This window comes from Toxorhynchites rutilus, chromosome 2 (genome assembly GCF_029784135.1).
Source record: "Toxorhynchites rutilus septentrionalis strain SRP chromosome 2, ASM2978413v1, whole genome shotgun sequence".
NCBI lineage: Eukaryota > Metazoa > Arthropoda > Insecta > Diptera > Culicidae > Toxorhynchites > Toxorhynchites rutilus.
Genome location: NC_073745.1, coordinates 136,530,929 through 136,551,025, shown reverse-complemented (window position 1 = coordinate 136,551,025; position 20,097 = coordinate 136,530,929).

Below are 20,097 nucleotides of genomic sequence, written 5' to 3'. Positions count from 1 at the left end.
AAACAATAATCTGGAATTGCGTTCATACGACCGTTCATACGACCCTCGTTATGTTCTTCTTCAATGGCACTAACGTTCCCAAGGTTTGCCTTCTCAACGTAGTACTACTTGCGTCATTTTTATTAGTAAATAGTTGAGATTTCTATGACGAACAATACGCCTTGAATGTATTCTGGAGTGGCAAGCTCAAGAATACGCGTGACTACAGTGCAAGTCAGAAGGGTTTCTTTAACGAAAAATCTCTTGCATAAACATTAGACCAACGAGACCCCGTCACAGATACTTAATTCATTATGAACATCATTTCTCATTTTGATTTAATATTTATGAACATGCGACGAAACAACCAGAGGGCGCGCTCGATGGATTTTTATGTTTATCATATGGTGATTTGACATGGTCAAGAAACGCCAATTCAGGATATCGTAAGCTGTGCCAACAATTTATGGTCGACATATACGCGAAGGTAGAGATTGAACGACTGCAATTCTTACTACACAATCAACAATAGCGGTGCGAGGAATAATACATTCACTTGCGAGACACTATCATGAGCAACGCCGACACAGCTTCAGTTATAGCCAGGCTAAAGCGCAATGCATTGTCATGACATTGCGCGTGTGTTCAAACACAAAATGAAGTTCGATCGTATTCGTCCCCACATATTGTTGGTTGTATTCGGTTGAATAGAAAAAGCGCAATTTTGCATTCTGTTCAAGCTCAAGTCCAATCGAGTTGAGCAAATGTGACAACCTTGCCACGCAATTCGACGTAAACAACATTGGTCTCCATGTTCCATTTCTATGAAGCAAAAATAGTAATGGTTTTTCGGGTGGAATAAACACGCAAAATTGAATGCTAAATTTTGCGTGTTTATTCCACCCGAAAAACACATTCAAAACAAATTTAGCATTCAAACGAAATCGAATAATAATTTTCATTCAAATTTCAACAATTTAGAATTATTTCCGGAATTATGCCGATCAGATAGAGAGTAAATTGAACCACAAATACGGATGACTTATTTTGACCATTGTTTCGCGACAAGGCGAACGAATTTAAGAGTGTAAAAGTCGATTTCGATTGAATTGAAAAATCCGATCACTCATATGCATATATGAATATTGAGTTCTACAAATCGGTGAAGAGTAATAAAAACATCCATGAATAAAGGAAGCAATATGGCTGTGCTTCAAACCTAGATTACCGATGTGAATACTCCTCGATTGAATGACAGCGATAAAATAACGCGATTCCAAACAGGCCGATTAATCAGCTCCATTGAAGTTAGCTGGCGTATCGCTGTTTTCCAATTTATGAACGAGACCAAGCTGTTATAAACTAAGCCATGTTGAAAATCACATGCACGTATTTTCTAACAAGGAGACAGCAATAAATATTAATTTTCTATATTTCATTTTTTCTACTTTAAGACAAACTTATATTACTTTTTTCAGTTGACGTTTAACTTTTAAGAGATCAAACATGTCAGTTACGTTAATGAAAATACACCAAGAAAGTAGTGTCACGCGAACCAACTTGTTATAAGAATGACTAATATTTTAATGGAAAGTATTGAAATGTGGAACTTGTATTAATAATTATTAATTACACTTGATGTTTTCTGAATTCATTCATTATAAATGATATCAAGTTTACTCACTTACCAACCACAACATTTTTTGGGGTCGATGGTATCTCTTCATTCTGGATAAGGGGTCTCTCGTCTCTTGTCCCTGCTCTCAAGAATCAATTGTAATATTAATTTTATATTTATGTCATCGGGACATTAAGCATTTCAAGTTATTTTGAAAGAGTGTCCGAAATATGATTCGGAACGGTACTATATCATCGTTCCGGTCTTGCCTTCCCAATACAGTAATTAGTAGCAGCCACTGGACGGATTCTTTGTGTCACCTATCTAATCGTAACATTATGGAATAAGATTGTTTTCTCAAACGAACAATTACACAGCTTTGCGTTGAACGGTTTTTAAATTCCCTCCATTAAATCACAGCTTGCAAGTAATGATCGCTCATCTCTCCATAAAACATCCGCCAAACGGAGCTGGAAAAATTAAAATATGTTTAAAAGCAAACAGACAGATAAAAAACGAACGAGTAGAAAAAACCCTCCCCCCTCAGTATTATTTGCAGTCCACTGAAATATTTGTTTCAGTTTATCCTCCGGGTCGGATTAAATTAAGCCAACATTTGCGGGTTCCGGTTCGCAGCGCTCCTGGCCACTCACGTACACCATTTGGCTGGTCCAAGGAGTGGTGGTTGTGTAACTGAGGATTTTACGGTAGAATTAGTTGCACATCTGATAATAAAAGTTTAACGCAAATGTTTGGCGAGCGTTTTGATTTGTTTTCATTCTGATCGTCATTCGTAGAGCAGTTTTTATTCGTGACGGACTGATATCCGTATCCCATTTTTCATTCTGCTAGAGTAGTTTTTTTTTGAAATCGTCCAATGAAAAATGCCCAAATACTTTTCAAAAAGAGTACCGAATGAAGAGAAGCAATTCCGATGAGAAAATAAAAAAAAACTACTTCTGTTCGACTATTTTACGACTATGTCACGAGAGCTCCTCTCCACAAAAAGGTATAAAAGGCCTTGCTATAGGCGCTAGGTAAACGCTAAACCAAAGTTTGGAGGAAATAAACTAGGTTCGACACGATATGGGCTGAACCGGCCTTCGTAAATGTACGTATGTACGTAATGTACACGAGGATGGTATCAAAATAACACCCTGGAACATGAAGCAGGGATTGGTTCATGGGTTCAGTACCGGACCCGGTGGCTTTATGTAGGTGTTTGTTGAATGTTTTTTGGACTTGAAACTGTCAGAGGATAGGTTTACTCTTATGAAATAAATGTGTGTACAGTTCGGTTATAAGTTGAAACAAAAAACCGTTCGATATTGCTTTGAAAATATTCATCTTCTCACGTTTGCTTTGCTATAGTCAAAAATGTGAATTTCATTTTATGGAATAGTTAACCATGAACCAAAGGTCTTCAAGTGACGGTTTCTTTGTCTTCGAAAATTCCAATTTACAAGGTCCTTCAGAGCGAAAACAAGACTAGATTTGAACTACCTAATCGATGCCAATGTGAGTATTGCAACATCGTAATGTTACATTTGAAGCGTAGTCTTGTAATTTGTCAGGACTGCCGATGTGGTTGAATAATCTTTCCCAGCACAATTAATCGAAATACCTACCTTGTCTTCGAAGATAATATCTCGGACCGAACCTGAATAATTGATGTACGGCCACAACTATTTTCCCACCTGACTGGAAACATCACAGATATGTGACAGCATTCCGTAGCATCGTGTACGTATGCGGTTACACGATTTGTGATTTGCACGCTCGTAGTGATGCAGCAATAGGGCAATTACATTAGCATATGCTTTGATTCGTCCAATGCGCTCAGCATTTGAGATAACGACGTTGGTGAGTATATCTTAAATTATCTATCCAAGTGAACCTCATGTGATGTTGTTGACATGAATTATACAAAGGGAGCTTGAGTTGGCGCGAATCTATCCTCTGACTATTCTATTGATGAGAAACAGTACATTCCACATTGATCTCAATACCGATTCTAGCATTCTAGCACTATGTGAAGGGCAATTTTAAACAAAATATATAATGTTGAAGTTTTTCTTTTCACAATATAAATTATGAGATCTACATTCAGGACCACTAGAAACATAATTTTAGAGAGCTCGCGAAATGTGCTTAGCCGCCTGTGGCGCAATTGGTAGAAAACTTAAAGTTTTTTTGTTATAAAATGAAGTTATGAATCGGAATAAGTAATTCTTATTTAGTTCTCACTGCACAAACATCGTTTCATTTATATCCCAGGGCCTTAACCAGCTATCATTTTAGTCGGAATATCGTAGAATGGTATAAGTAGAATAATACGAGCAGAATAATATTGATTTTATTGAAAACTAGCAGACCCGGCAAACTTCGTCCTGCCCACATTGGATATTTTAAGGAGGTATTCTAGTGTAGAGACACGAAATTCGGACGATTTTTCGAGCACCGTAATAGTAAAACAAAGAATATTCTTACGATCCATTCTAACATTCTCTGTTTATCTATCTTTTGACAATAAGACAAAAAATTAACGGAGAAAAAATATTCATAACTAGAATAGTTAAGAGCTGATGGAGTGAGGGGGTTCAAAAACAAGTTGTGCCACTGCGTATTCCAGCTTTTCTGGTTATATGAAACAAAAAAAAAATCGAACAGATTCTGAATCAGTAAATAATTGGAACAAACATGATTTTTTTTTCAAATTTCTAGTCTAGAACACTGCCTTAAGTCAAATAATTTCAAGTCATTTCTCTGAACGCGATTTATATTTGCGATCAAAAACAGAGAACGCCACTTCAATTCAAATTAATAATTGAATGAAGCGCTTTTAAAATGCAATAGGATTCAATATTGACGTAGGACTATGTAAATACAATGTAGATACTACAGCGTGTCACCCGAAGCTGGTTTTTTTCGCTTCCTTCCAACAATAGGCGTGAACCCTCGGTTAAAGATTAAACCCGAACTACGTGCGGGTTTAGAAGTGCGCATCGTGTGCAGTAATTTAATGTATTGAATTAGGAGTACCGGTAAGTTTCTTCGTTTCTTTTCAAAAATTAATGCTTTATTCTGCAAAAAAAAGGCTACAAATTCAATATTCAATCGATCGAAAAAGGTAGTCGGACGGAGCAATGTTTGGAAAATACGGCTGGTGGGATAGGACTCCCATTTCAGCGTTTCCAAGTACGTTTTGACCGGTTTCGCGACATGCGGCCGAGCATTGTCGTGCTGCAAAATAACTTTATCGTGTTTTTGCTCGTATTGAGGCCGTTTTACCTTCATGTACGGATCAAACGCATCAATTGTCGCCAGTAGAGGTCCCCCGTAATGGTTTTATTCGGTTTTAGCAGCCCATAGTACACCACAACCAGCTGGTCCCACCAAATAGACAGCATAACCTTCTGGCCGTGAATATTCCGCGTGGCTGTCGATGTTGATGCATGTCCGGGGTATTCATACGTTGCCCGACGTTTAGGATTGTCGTAATGGACCCACTTTTCATCGCCAGTAACGATTCGATGCAAAAAACGTTGGAGCAGTTGTTCGCACGTGAAAAAGCGGCGTTCGAATTCCGACATTCATATGGCACCCAACGTCCTATCTTTCGGATCATTCCTATTGTTTTCAAACGATTGGATATGATTTGCTGAGCTACCCCAAGTGTATCTGCAAGTTCTTGTTGCGTTTGTGATGGATATTGATCGAGTAAAGTCGCCAATTCTTTATCTTCAAACTTTTTTTGTGGTCCGGAACATTCTTCGTCTTCCAAGTCGAAATTACCACTTTTAAACCGTGCAAATCACGTCTGACACGTTCACTCAGTTGGAGCATAGTCACCGTGAACTTCCACCAAAATGCGATGACTTTCCGCAGCTTTTTGACGTAGAACTACGTCTTTCATTGAGGGTGTCAAATCAGACAACAGGTCACGTTTTTATGAAATAAAGTTAACGTTGATAACTATTTTTGTCGCGAACGGATTTTGACGATTTACACACTAAATGAATCGAAAATTCCGTAAGATTTATTTATTATGCTATACATTAGAATCCCCTGGTTTGTAAATGGTTAAAATTCATGAAAACTTTAAGTGTTTCCATTTTTCCATACATTTGTTCTGTCCATTTGTGTGCTTTCCCGAACAGAGCTGTCAATAACGAGCAACTTATCGACGACTAACGGAGGGGAAATCATAGGATTTTAAGTCTCCGTGAACAAAGGAAAAGTAGAAGAATGAAGGGGAATACTTGCCTAGAGTATAAACAGTGGATCTCGCTGAGGCAAACTTTCATTCGGCATCGAACTGTTGAGCAATTCAGTTCACTTTGCTTTCGCTGCGTATCGATCTAAAGGCGCGTCCACATTATGCCGAATGATGCCGATCGGCCTGTACCAGGTGGCATATTTAGTTCGTTATGTAATGTGGACGCCCTATCGGGTGCACAAAGCCGAAGTCCTATCGGATGCACGAAGCCGTCACGAACACACGAAGCACAGTGTCGTCAACGCTAATTTACTTCGTTTTGTTTTGGTTCGACTTTCTCGAACCTGACCCACTTGTTTCGGGTTGGGTTCAATTTGATTCGAGCCGGTTTCCGGCACGTCGGCAAGCCCGGGCGGTACGTCCACATTTAGTCGGCTTTACCGGGCGGCCAAGGCCGATTGGCGTAATGTGGACGCGTCTTAAGGTTGGACCCCACCAGTGGTAATTCAACTTGGATATCGTCGTTTGGTTTTTCTGTTCGTTTTTCGCGTTATTCGTATTGTGTTTTTCTTTCCGCGTCATACATTGGACGCTTCGCGTAGTGTGTGATGAGCACGAAGAAGAAGGCAGGCTCGAGACCTGCAAAAAACGAACGCATTGCCAGTGGCAATAAAATTTCGAGGCAAGCGTCATCTAATGATGCACGCGATGTTGGTGCAGTGAAAAGCGCTCGCACTGAACCGAGCCTTCGCGAGTGTGACACCGCATCGAACAACAGCGAAGTAGACGATTTCGGCATCGATGGGCAGAGTACAAGCTATGTGGCATAATTCCGAGATGGAAAATGAAATGTGGGAAGATTTTTAAATCTGTGACGTCACAGATTTTGTTTATGTGTGTTACTTTTCTTATAATAGCCCACTACATAGGAAAAGTGTTATGAAAAGTAAAAACAAGCATATGAAATGAACAAACTAGTTTTGACGTAGGATTACGTCTTTCGGGAACATATTGGGGTACAAATAGAAAATCGAAAATCGAGTACATGGTGAAAATTGTCCAATTTCAAACGCCCATTGCTCAGTCATTTCATGATGGATTGATGAAATTTTTGCGTCAATCGATTTCGACACTCCATAACAATTTTGAAGAAAATCTTATATGTCATGAAACTAATTATCGAACAATTGAAAAATGTCAACCCCTATGCTAAGGGAAATACCCACTTCTGATTGGTCGAAATTGACGACACATGCGGCGGGTCCCTAACAGAGACATCAAAACCAAGCTGCCTGGGGGAAATCGGAATTGCAAACATGTGCAAGTTGGGTGCATTTTGGTATTGCAAGTAAGGTGAGTGATACGATTAATTTTAGCAAACAAAAAATAAACTTTTATATTGGTTGCTTCGTGAAATTTCATATTAATGACCGATCGTGCATGAAAAATTTAGCACAAGTGTTAAAATTTTATATGGTAGCAGTTGTGTTAAAAATGACTTGATATATGAAACGATTTATTTCAATTTTCATAAATAAAAATCAAAATGTGTTCCCGCTCGAGAACGGGTCGTTTGGTTGTCTGTTTGTTCATTTTTAGTTGTCTGTTTTGTTCATTTTCACCCAAGGAAAGTTTATACGGCGAGAAAAATTGGAAAAGTGAAGAAATATTAGAAAAAGTGATTTCCCATATGCTCTACATATAGTATTAGTTGTTGTTAGTCCAATTAAAATTCGCATTGTGTTGAATAAACATTCAGAAAGTAAAAATTATGAACGAAAATTACCTTTTTCATTTCAAATATGTTTTCTCTATATTAAAGTAACATATTTTTACTGATGAGAAAAATTGATATTTGGTTTCGGTATTGGTAATTATCTTATATTACATTGGTGAGTTTTTTTCCCTTTATTTCATCCATACATATCACAGGAGGCATCTCGTCTAGGATTACAGAGGGCGGTTTCCATCATATCTCCTTCCACTTTGGTATCTTTTATCTGGTATGCACCATCTATCGACTGTTTACCATCCTTCTGTCATCATCACTCGGTAAACGCTGGTGGAGTGAACAAACAATACCCAACAACCAAACAAAACGGTCCTTTTCAGGGCCACCAAATCATTACCAAAGAGTTTAATTCTTCAAACATATCTAAAATTAACAGATAGCCGAACGAAATACTACGTCAACTATGCGGTCGTATCTCGGACCCAACCCTCATGTGACTTTTTTTCTTAAATCAATGCTAGCGCTCAAAATCATAAGGGCCCAACTTACATTTTAGCAGAAACTGAAATTTTAGTATTTTTGAGATGTTCTAAACTTAATTTCAATTCAATTTTACTTCTCGTTACGTCGACCAAAAACGTAAATGAACAAAGTCAGAGTCACAGAATATTTTGTTCCTTTGACGGATAAACATTTAACAGTGCACGGAAAGAAGAGTTGCATGTTTTATTCATGTAAAATGCACTTGAAAATTGAATTCAATTGACTCCGTTTGACCTAGATTGAGACGAAAAGTTTTTCCGCTCGCATCTTAGTTTTAGACGAATGAAGTTTTCAGCACCCTAATTGTGAAAAAGTAATTACAATTGCTGACAAGAGATAAACTTCCATGAAGTTGCTCTAAAATCCGAACATAGTAGACATTAGAATACTACTTCTGATATAAGAAGAAATCAAAGAAAAAATTAAACATTTTAGTTCGTGATATGTTTCTGCATAATGCGAAAAATGTGTTTTGGAAACATGTAATTAGTTTCTGCATATCGTCTTTCAACGTTATTCATTGACACATTCAATTTTGTACCATTTCAGTAACTGACTGGTATGCCTGGTATGTGAACTTCCTATCTTCCTGGCTACTAATACAATCAAAGTTTAACACAACCAAAACCCGTGAATTTTCCCACCTTCTATTCTTCATCTCGGCATAATTCAGTCTTTTTCCAAGCAGTTAATATTGTTTGTTTTCTGTCATCATAAGGGCTTCGTTGGTGCCTTTGAGAATGCATCAATACATTGAACTGATGCTATGGCGAAGCAGGCGTTAAGGTTGTGTGCCAAAAAAAAAAAATTGGGGAATACCAAGCATCTTGAATGTCTTACTGGAATGTTATAAGTTATTTAGGTTCGCGTGCCAGTCGCAAAACTGCCTTCAACTAGGATTGCATTTGCGCTAATATTGATCATAATGAAGCATTGCTACTGTTTTCGAGGTTGTTACTAACAAAAAGAGTTTATTTCGCTTGTTTAGTCACCAAGATAGTAAATGTCGTTCCGGAATTTTGTATGTGATTAGGTTTCGCTTGCCAGTAGCAAAATTTCCTCCACTAAGGGTGACAGCTGCGCTTCTCTCGAGCATGAGAAAGTAATGCAACTTTCAACAACAACGCAACAGTTGTTTCTAAAATTTCACAGCATTTTAGAATAATATCCGAAGATATGAATAAGCGACTTATATAAAATAACAGTGTTGTTCTTCGTCAACAATGCGGTCGTATCTTGGACACTCCATATTGAAGTAATGAAGTAACACTTTCCGCAAAAAACACCGCAAATTTGATTCAATGGAATAATAATCAAGTTACGCCATCTGATGTAAAACCAAAGAAACTTACCGGTACATCTAATAGTTATCTCGATTTATGATTCGGAACTTGCTGCGAAATGGTGATTTGCTCGATAATATACCCAATGCTAAATATTAGTTCAAATCAGACTTCTTTTACTAGTGCCTCAGACGTTAAAGTTTGAGTTTTTTTGAAAACCGAAAAATCACCGGAAATCGGGGTTTCTAAAATTTTTCTTTGTACCAAATGTCACACTTTTTGCTTCGTTGCCCCAAAAGTCCCAGATTTTTGACATTTTTTGACGTAGGACTACGTCTAACCGGAAGATATAGGGGGTGAAATGGAAATCTAGGCACTGAACAAGTAGGAAAAAATGCAAGATTTGGAACGCTTATAACTCGAGCATTTCTCAATAGATCGCAAAGGTTTTTGCATCAATTGATAGGAAATATATCTACGCATCTATCATAACGAATAACATTTCATTTTTCTTGAGATAAATAATTGGATAATTGTGAAATATCAAGTATTGTAAAAATGCACTATGTGCCCATTTTTGATTGGTCCATTTTGTGCTCCTCAAATCGTACCGACCAAAACGGGCAACCAGAGCAGCAGCGAAATAGGATGAAGCACGATTGGAAAGGAAAAAGAAAAAAATTAACGAAACATTGGTCGCAGTCTCACACATGCGTAATTCTCTACCAGCCAGTCAGCTTAAAAATCCCCGCTCCGCTGCCGTAACGATCATTCTCATTCAAATCGTACACCACATCGTTTCGCATCACAACACATCAACAAACCAACCCAAGCAGCCATGTCTGGACATGGTAAAGGAGGAAAATGAAGGGAAAGGCAAAATCCCGCTCGAACCGTGTTGATCTGGAGTTCCCCGCAAGGGTAGCTAGGCCGAGCGCGTTAGTACCAGTGCACCAGTCCACCTAGCCGGCGTTATATAGTTTCGGCCGCCGAAGTGATCGAGTTAGCTGGAAAAGCTGCTCTCGACGATAAGAAACCCCGCATTCGGAACAGAACACATTCGGTTCGGTGGACATCAAGACAACAGGCAGTTGCAGCGAGTGGCGAGTGGCAAACGCAATCGCAAAACGGCATCAGGTAGCAGAAGAAAAAAGTTTGTTCTTTATACAAACTGCTTTGGTGGCAAATCCAGATCAAGGCGGCATCGAGGGCGTTCGAAATGGTTTTTTTCAAAACCACGAGTACTAAGTTTTCTAAATTGGAACCATTCCATAAAACAAGGCGCTTTTCAGGGCCATTAATCCTTCCAAAAAAGAGTTTAGGAAATACAGTTCAATGCTTTCTAAAACATTATCCAAAATAATAATAAAACACAAATTGATTTTTTCATAATTTGTTTGCAAGGATCTGATGAGTATGTGAATTTGGCAGTTGTTCTGAGCTTATTGATAGTTGGGGATTTTCCTGATTATTCAATTTTCACCAATTCTTAAATTGTTTCCAGATTGAAAGTACAGTAATTTACAATTAGTTCGACATTTAGCTAATTGGACGGTAATTGGATGTAATGCGACTTATTTAGTTGGACATTTTTGTAAACATAGAGATCCAAATTATGACCCCACATTGAAAGTCGACACTGTACCACTGTCATCGCAAATGTTCAATTACAGGTTAAAATCGGTTAAATTCCAATGCGACACTGAGTGGTGCTTCGGCACGTCGCATTGAATGTAATTTACTGTACAACATGTCACAAAGCTGAATGGGAAGAAATTTTCCAACTGTGAAAGCTGTGGCGAGTGGCAACAAATCGCTAAACAGGAAGGTTTAGCCGAACAAGATGGGAATATCGAGTGATAACAAAATAATAAACTCTTTAGATTGAAGATAATTTTGTGATCCTGAAAAGGACCCTTTTTAGCCTGCATGTGAATCCAACGAGCGAAAAAATCGTAATGAATGTATTTTTTTTGCCATCGCTCCCTTTTAACGCTCATTCGTTCGTCTCGTTGGACTCGCCCCTCTGGCTGAGTCTGCCGATTTGTCTCTATCCTGTGAGTGTGTACCGCTAGAGTATAAAACACGCGTACCCCAAAAAAATATCTTATTTTCTTTCAAACCGTAAACCCGTGTGGTTGTACGGCATCGGCATCGTGGAAGTAACAAAGGAGGACAAGTTAAGGGAAAGGCAAAGTCTCACTCTAACCGTGCAGGTCTCCAGTTCCCTGTTGGTCGCATTCACTGATTGCTCCGCAAGGGTAACTAGGCCGAACGGATTGGTCCCGGAGCACCAATATACCTAACAGGGATTATAGAGTTTCGGCCGTCGGAGTGCTCGAGTTGGCTTGCAAAGCTGCTCACGACAATCAAAAAACCCGCATCAAGAACAGAGCAGCTTCGGTTCGGCGCTCATCAAGGCAACAATTAGTTTCAGTGAGTGGCAAAGTGTTTCTCCGGCACGTCGCATTAAATGTAATTTACTGAACAATATGTCACAAGCTGGATGGGAAGAAATTTTCCAACTGTGAAAGCTGTGGCGAGTGGCAAACACAATAGCTAAACAGGAAGGTTTAACCGAACAAGATGGGAATATCGAGTGATAACAAAAACACAACACCAAAGGTTCTTTTCAGAACCATCAACATATTCATAAAGAGTAAACAGTAAACTAATCCATTTTTCAGGTAGATAGTTAGGTATTCACGTAGGAGAAGAAAATAAAACAATATATTTAAAATATATATTTAACAAAAGATGTCCCCTTTGTATAGTCCTACGTCACTCCGGTTATGTCCCCGACATTACCCACCCGTATTTTTTTTCAAGTTGACAGTTGTTTTTCAAGTTGATCTCGATGTTTCATGCAATTTAAAGACATGTGGCATCAAAATAATTTTTTTAAACCCCGATTTCCCTTACTTCCTCCTTGGGTGATTTTTCGATTTTCAAAAGTATTTAATCTTAGTGATTGAGACTAAATACAGGCGGCTGAATTTTTGATACCTGTGAAATTTTTCTACTATACTGTGTTGGAATACATTGAAAAACGGAAGCACTACAGTCCAACACTAGATTGCCCAAGCAAGTCATTTTGACTGCTTTTCAATTCCAATTAGAAAAATAATGATGACACATTATGACACAATATCTTAAAAATTTGTGACTTTTTGTACAGCTTATTAATAAACGTATTTATAAGTTCGCACATGAAAAAACGCACAAAAATAGATTTCACTGTAGATGTATAGCGCCTCGTGTACTCCTGGTATGTCTTGTGAACTTATTTATGAACCAAAACGGTGCTACTATGCTACTAAGCAAGAATGGATTTATCTTGACCGTGCTCTCAAAATTTAAGGAAACAACTACGTCAGTATGTAGATTAGTTAACCTTCAGTCATCTGTACTTGTTCTGTATTTTAGATACTTAATAACAAAAGTGCTACGAATTTTATTTTGTAAGGCGCCCAAATTCTAAATTTCCAATCATACGGCTGGACTCTTTTGACGCGTTCCGGTTTGCTGCACAACAATTGACAAATAAAAACTGTTCCAAACGCGATGATACAGGGTCTTTCAGATTAAACACTCACGCAACAAATTTTAATAACTTCTACAAAAGTGAACCGATTTTTATTTAAAAAAACGAAAATAAAGCTTATTTTAGTACATTTTTCGATAACGCGTTTTAAACAGTGAACAAAATTCTTCATGCACAACTCTAACATTACGACTTCGATGCTGTTGAAAATCCGAGTTATTTATTCTTTAAGTTCCTCCAGATTTGGTGGCTTATTAACATAACAACGGTCCTTCACATACATGTTGAAATTCTTACCATAAGAGAACAAAGTTTCATTAAGGCTTCGGTGGCTCTAGGAATACGATTTCACTAAAAAAATATACGTTCTTGTAAATTGTGCATCTTGACATTAAAAACCATCCGATCAGACTGAATGAGTTGCCGAATATTAACGTCCCAAAGTGGGGAATGCAGTGTTACCATCTACGGAGTGAAAAAACAGGAAGTGGTTATATCTGTGGTATAACCACAAGCGTGACGTAGGGCTATCGTTGATTTAGTGATCATTTGTGTTTAGATGCATCTGAATCAATTCTGAATGAATGAATAAATGAATATTTGGGGGGCTTCTAAAACGAGAGCGTTACGTTGGAGGCACAATATTCAGCAAAAGAAGCAATCACACAAAAGTTGTATAATACATACTACATTGCTTGTATTCTGATATGATTTGTATTCCATTTCCAATAGATAAACATCTATTGCATCAAATCAGTTTTTTGCGTTCGCTCATCCTTTCTCACAACACCCATTTATCGTTTGAGAAATTGTTGAGTAGCCATCGTTTACCAGTGCGCGTAGAGCGGGAATTCCTTCTTAATATTTAAATTGCCGAAAGACGTGGTCTTAGGTTGTTCGCACTTGATTGAAAAATCACAAAACCAAATGTATTTGGTCACAGTATTATATAGATAGAAAACATTAAAATTAACTCTTTCGCTTGGATGTAATTTTAAATTCCAAGGGGAACTGACAGATTATTTTTCAGCAACCGACACCGTTCATCAGCGCTTTCATGATGAACGAAGTTAGCTTCATCACAACAGCGACAACATGCTCCAATCGCTGTTCAATTATAACTGAGTGGATTTCCGAGCGGCGCTCTCTTATATACCGATTGGTGATTTCAATAGCCTGTTTTGAAAGCGATTTTAAGGCTTTTGGAACAAGGACCAAAAAGAACAAGTAGTACATTTTATCTTTCGAATGAAGTGTTTATCATACCATTTCGTTCAGTTGTTTAGGAGCTATTAACGCTCAAAATCTCGGTCTTCGGCGTAACGCTTTCGTTTTCGGAACTTTGATTTTACACCCCGGTATAGAAATGAAAGACGTAGTCCTACATCAAAACAATTTCATAAGGAGCTATTCGTTTTTTTGCGTGAGCGTTTAATCTAAAAGACCCTGTATGAACAATTTATGACCATATTACAAATATTTACTTGCAACTTTTGACAAAATGTTCTCCGTGCACGTTTCATGCTGCTGACTGTTGAAAGCGATTTGAAACAATGAGGAAAATTCGTTTAAACCCAAGCGAATTTTTGTTCGGAGTCCCCAAACAAGCGATCATAGATCTGTCTTCGCCAGTATATTTGATTGGTCGTCGATTTAGTTTAGACCTACAATCTTTTATTTTGAAAACTGCGTATACCTTTAATAGGAGACAACAATTCATTTTTATGAGGGAAATTAGTTTAGACGCACACAATATATGACACCAAAAACCTTGGTAATCTGTCAATTCAGTTTTTTGTTTTGCTAGTGCGCAAAACATTTGTGGCTATTGGCAACTTGTTGATATGAGGTGAAAAATGCCGGAAAAAATATATTTGAGTGAATCAGACCAAAGAGTTGTTCGTGAACTGAAGAAAACAGGTATGAGTAACCGAGAAATAGGAACAAGAGTAAACAGATCCGAATCATCAGAAGAAAAGGGGAATACCAAAATAAGCAATCGTGACTGGAATCGAATTCTGTAGGTGGCCGGAACTGGAAAGTTCAATGCATCGGAAATAAAGAAGGACTCTCGATTAACAATAAGCGCATTGCATAGATAGTGCGGGGATCAGGCTACTTCAAGTACACTAAATAGGCCAAAGAATCGAATCTTACTCCAGCATGTGGTTAGGGTCGATTGAATTTGGAAAAAGCTTATGGCATGGCGAAATGAATGGGATAACTTCGTATTTTCGGATGAAAAAAGTTCAATCTAGATGGCCCTGATTGTTGTCTACTAGCATGATTTGAAAAAAGCAACCTGAGGTCAAGCTGAGCAGCAACTTTGGAGGTGGAACACTCATGATTTGGGGTGGTTCTTCACGTCATGGAAAACCCCTTCTACAATTTCAACCAGAATAAACTCAGAAAAGTACGTGGAATTACTGGAAGACGTTTCGGTACCATTTACCGAGGATTTGATGCCAAAAGACTTCATATTTCAGCAAGACAATGCAGTCATCCATGTCAATAAGAGAAATATGCAGTGGTTTTTGGAGCGAGATATCAAGGTCTGGGATTGGCCAGCACGTAGTCCAGACCTAAATCCAATTGAAAACCTTTGGAGAATTCTTGCACGAAGTCTGTTCATCGGTGGAAGGCAGTACGGAACAGTTCGGGAACCAGAAGTTACTGTGAGAGAATCCTGGAGGTCCATCGCTACTGCAACGCTTGAAAAGCTCGTGAATTTCATGCCGAACAGAAATTTCGAAACTATTCGCATGAACGGTAAGCAAACCAAATATTGACTATTGTTTTTCCTGGAAATGTTATCTAAATCATTGTTTTTATTTTAAAAAAAACTGAAGTGCGTCTAAACGAATTTCCGCTATCAAAACTTATTTTTATTTCTCATTCAGCCAAATAAGAACTTGAATTTGGAAGCAATACTGTAATGAACTAGGATTTGGAGGAGTCAGCATTTGCAATTGCTGTGGATCAATTATTGTTTGTTGACTTTCTAAAGCACTTAAATAAGGCACTGCGTTTAAACGAATTTTCCACACTGTATTGCTCTTCCGTATAGTAGATCTAATGGCCATTTCATGATACCATGATCCTGGTTGCAGACATGAATTTTTAATCACTTTATACACAATGCGCAACACACAGGGAGATTAGTGGAGAGTCTGATCATCATATTAACATTTATTGCACCCTTAAACCTCAATATGTCTAATTTGGTTTCATTTGCTTGATTGATTCTCGAGTAATACAGAAATTTGTGTTTCATTTGTATGGCAGCCCCCTCCAAGAAAGGGGGGAGGACTATCTAACCACCGTGAAAACATTTATTGCACCCTAGAACCTCCACATGCCAAATTTGATTCCATTTGCTTGATTAATTCTCGAGTAATGCAACAATTTATGTTTCATTTGTATTGCAGCCCTCCCTTAGAGAGGAGGGTGAAGAGTCTAACCACCATAGAAACATTTATTGCACCCTGAAAAACCTCCACATGCCAAATTTCGTTTCATTTGCTTGAGTAACTTCCGAGTTATGTAGAAATTTTTGTTTAATTTGTATGGCGGGCCCCCTTTAAGGAGAAGAAGGCGTCTCAAACTATCACGAAAACCTTCCCCGGCCCCAAAAACCCTCACATACCAATTTTCATGTTGATCGGTTCAGTAGTTTCCGAGTCCATAAGAATCAGACAGACAGACAGACAGAAATCCATTTTTAAATATGTAGATGAAACTATAAGTACCGGTTCTGGAGAGAATTGTCACACATTAAAATGTGTTCATTATATCGAGGTAGATGGTCTCCGTAGCCACATTGGTTGCGCGTTTGCTTAGTAAGCGATCAATCGTGGGCTCAAAACTTAGGACCCTCATTGACCATCTCTGTGTTGTTTCAGAATAATTACGTCCACGCAACAATCATCAGCAATGGAGATCGATCCACTGTCGAAATAAGATCGATTCATCCATACAACTGCTCTGCTCTGCAAGACACATCGGGCTGCTGTTCTATAAATAACTCAACAATGATCAATCAACTGTACGGTGTATGGTGGTCTAACTAAGGATCAGAAAGAATACTCTTACGCGCCTAAATGGCTACAGTGTAAATGTACTATATGCAATGGTATAGAAGGAAATACTCTTACGCCGAAAAATTGTATAATGTGCTAATTAAAGATATGATAAACAAGTGACATGCACACGATTAAAATTCGGCTCTGTTACAGCTAAAATGCTAATGAGCCTTAAATAAATAAATGGAACAAAAAAATTATATCGAGGTAAATTGTGTGTTGTATCGAGTGACTTTATTTCGGAGGTATGTTATATCGAACTTCACCTGTACTGATTGATGGAAAAATGCGCGGAATAATTATGTATTCAATGCGAACTGTGTACTGATACCATGAAAGATGTTCACAACGGAGCACCCCTTCTGATTACCATTTTCTGCCTGTGAACGGAACATGAATGGGCTTTGGGTAGAATGATGTACGGTCGTACATTAAAGATACATTAAAATTCCAAACGAGATGTTATGTACTCGCAGCGAACAACACGGCAGGGAAAGATTAGCACCTGCGGTGTAATTAATTTCCCCCCGGAAATGAAGGCTGTGAACTGCGAGGTGGTTACCACGCGTTTTTATTTCGCAGAAAATTGAAATCAAAAGACAGTAACATATTTATGTGAATAATATTTTATGTATGTAAACAATACGTGGGTCCTTTATCATGTCTAAATTGAATAGGCTTGTCAATGACAATGACAATGAATGATAGAGAGGTAGATGAATAAAAAAAATCAGCGAACAACAGAATGATATTTAGGTAGTAAAACAGATGATAAAAATTTGTAAGACAATTTTTAAACGAGCTCATCATTATCATCAGTCAGCTTTTGAAAATTTTGTTCATTCAATACGATTCCACGTAGTTTGAAAAAAAATACGGTTGAGTTTTAAGTATAAGTGGTCGATAAAAGATAACCGTTTGTTGTTTGTTGGCTCCCAATGCGTCTCAGGTGACAAAACCATCGCTCTTTTTCGGGGCCGCCAAAAATTCTTCTAAAGAGTCAATTCTCCAATTTCGTTTCATTCTAAATTCATATGAACAAATAAATTGAATGAAATAATTTGCGGTCGTGTCTCGGACACCCGCTTCTAAATTTTTCTCAAATGTCGTTTGAGATGAACAAGAAAACTGTGAGTTAAATTGCAAGATGGCAACGATCATGTTCCGGCAAAATACATACCATTCTTGACCGACTTTGGTCAGGAATGGTATGACTTTCATCAGAGTTCATTTTGTCTCCATTATTTCTCAATCTTGTATCTGTACTTCATTTGTCATAAAACCACTACCGAACGAACACTTGTATGCTGGAGAAGTCTTGCAGTGTATCATCCCTCTGCGGGAAGGAGAAAACCATCTCGAATAAACTAATGATGGCGAGTGTTGGATGGAAAAAAAAGTGGTCAAGATGAACACAGCACCGAATTACATGGAAAATCACCACGAAGACTGTCGTTGATGGTACAATCAGAGGACTTTGTGCATTTTTGTGTCTCTTGACCGTATTCATATTTCATACTCGCCTTGGCAATGAAACGAGGCTTTAAATAGAAGATCAAACGGAGTCATTACCATAATCTGAATGGGGGAAACGAAGTGGAAAGTAGAAAAAGGCAGGATTGAGTCGCATACTTACATCAGTAAATTATGGTTAAAAAGGATATGAATCGAAAAATTCTCGGTTTGTTTTACAGCGAAAAAAGTTTGTTCGTCACTTTCGTTATTTATTAGTGGAATTGAGTTGATCGAATCGATCGAATGAGGTTCAATTCCTCAGTCTTGCTTCTTGCAGTGGTGATGCTTCAGATAAGCGTACAAGCTTATGCTTGGTAATAGCACCTTCGGATAATATTAATTATATTCATTATATGCCGTGGTTTACCAGTTCTGTGGTAAATATGGAATGCAACAAGAATTGAACATATGAGTGAATCAATTACGAATTAATACGTTCAACATGGTAAATCCATTAAAATACCACCTATCAAGTCTGAATCACGATGAAGGGAATTGCATAATAGGTACAAAAAAACTGATATTTCTATTGAGATACGTTACCAGTGGCTCGCAATTGTCGGCTTCAATATAAAATCGATTTACATATGCACAATGATGAAGAGAGGGGTACAATTTTGCCAAGACTTGTAATTAAATACAATGGCCATCGACATTCAGGAACCATTAGTTTTATATACTATTCATTATTAAACCAAGTCAATCGTATGCCCCTAACTGTTGTTGTTACAGATAACAAGAGCTTTTCACCATGATACTGTTAACTTTCTGCGAGGCAAGAAAAGGTACTAGTTGCTTGAATAGAGCAATGACAGAAGGACTACGTGATACATATTTACGGCTTGTCACTCTTTGTATTTTCATTAGACTAAATTTAACATATTCTTTGCCAATTATTCCAGCGGTTACATACGTTAAAATTGATTTTCAGACACGGATGCACATATAATTTTGAATGCGCTGAAAACAGCAGATCATGCGGAGAATTAACGACCAATTTGAAATTATTAGAGTAATCAATTCATAAAGGTGATCATCATCTGTTCAAAGAATGACATAACTATAATCAAAAAGCTATTTTGACGTAGGACTACGTCTTTGATTTCCTTATAGGGGGGTCACTCTACGAAAAATGTAACGTTTATTAAGAATTTTCAAATGCATATAATGCAGAATCGTTCTTACGATATATGTTATAATAAAGGGTGTGTCACATCAAATTGCATCACGGAAAAAACGCTGTAGAAATTTAATTTTTAGGAATTATATCTTCAGCTTTCGCTTATAATCAGATAAGAGTGTATAGATCACGTTGGCCATGCTTCACTGTCAATTTTTCGTAAATTTGGAAAAATGTCGTCGAATGAAAAAGAGCGTCGTGAATTAATCCTGCGCACTCATTTCGAGAATCCGGAGTTGTCACATCGGGACATCGGTAAGATGCTGGGAATCGTCCAATCCACGGTCAGCAGAGTACTAAAACGATACTAACCTAACCGTCGACCGGAAGGTGAAGAACGGCAAAAATGGATTTCAAGAGAAAATGGATTTCTGTTCAAAAAAAACTACAACCTGACGTTGT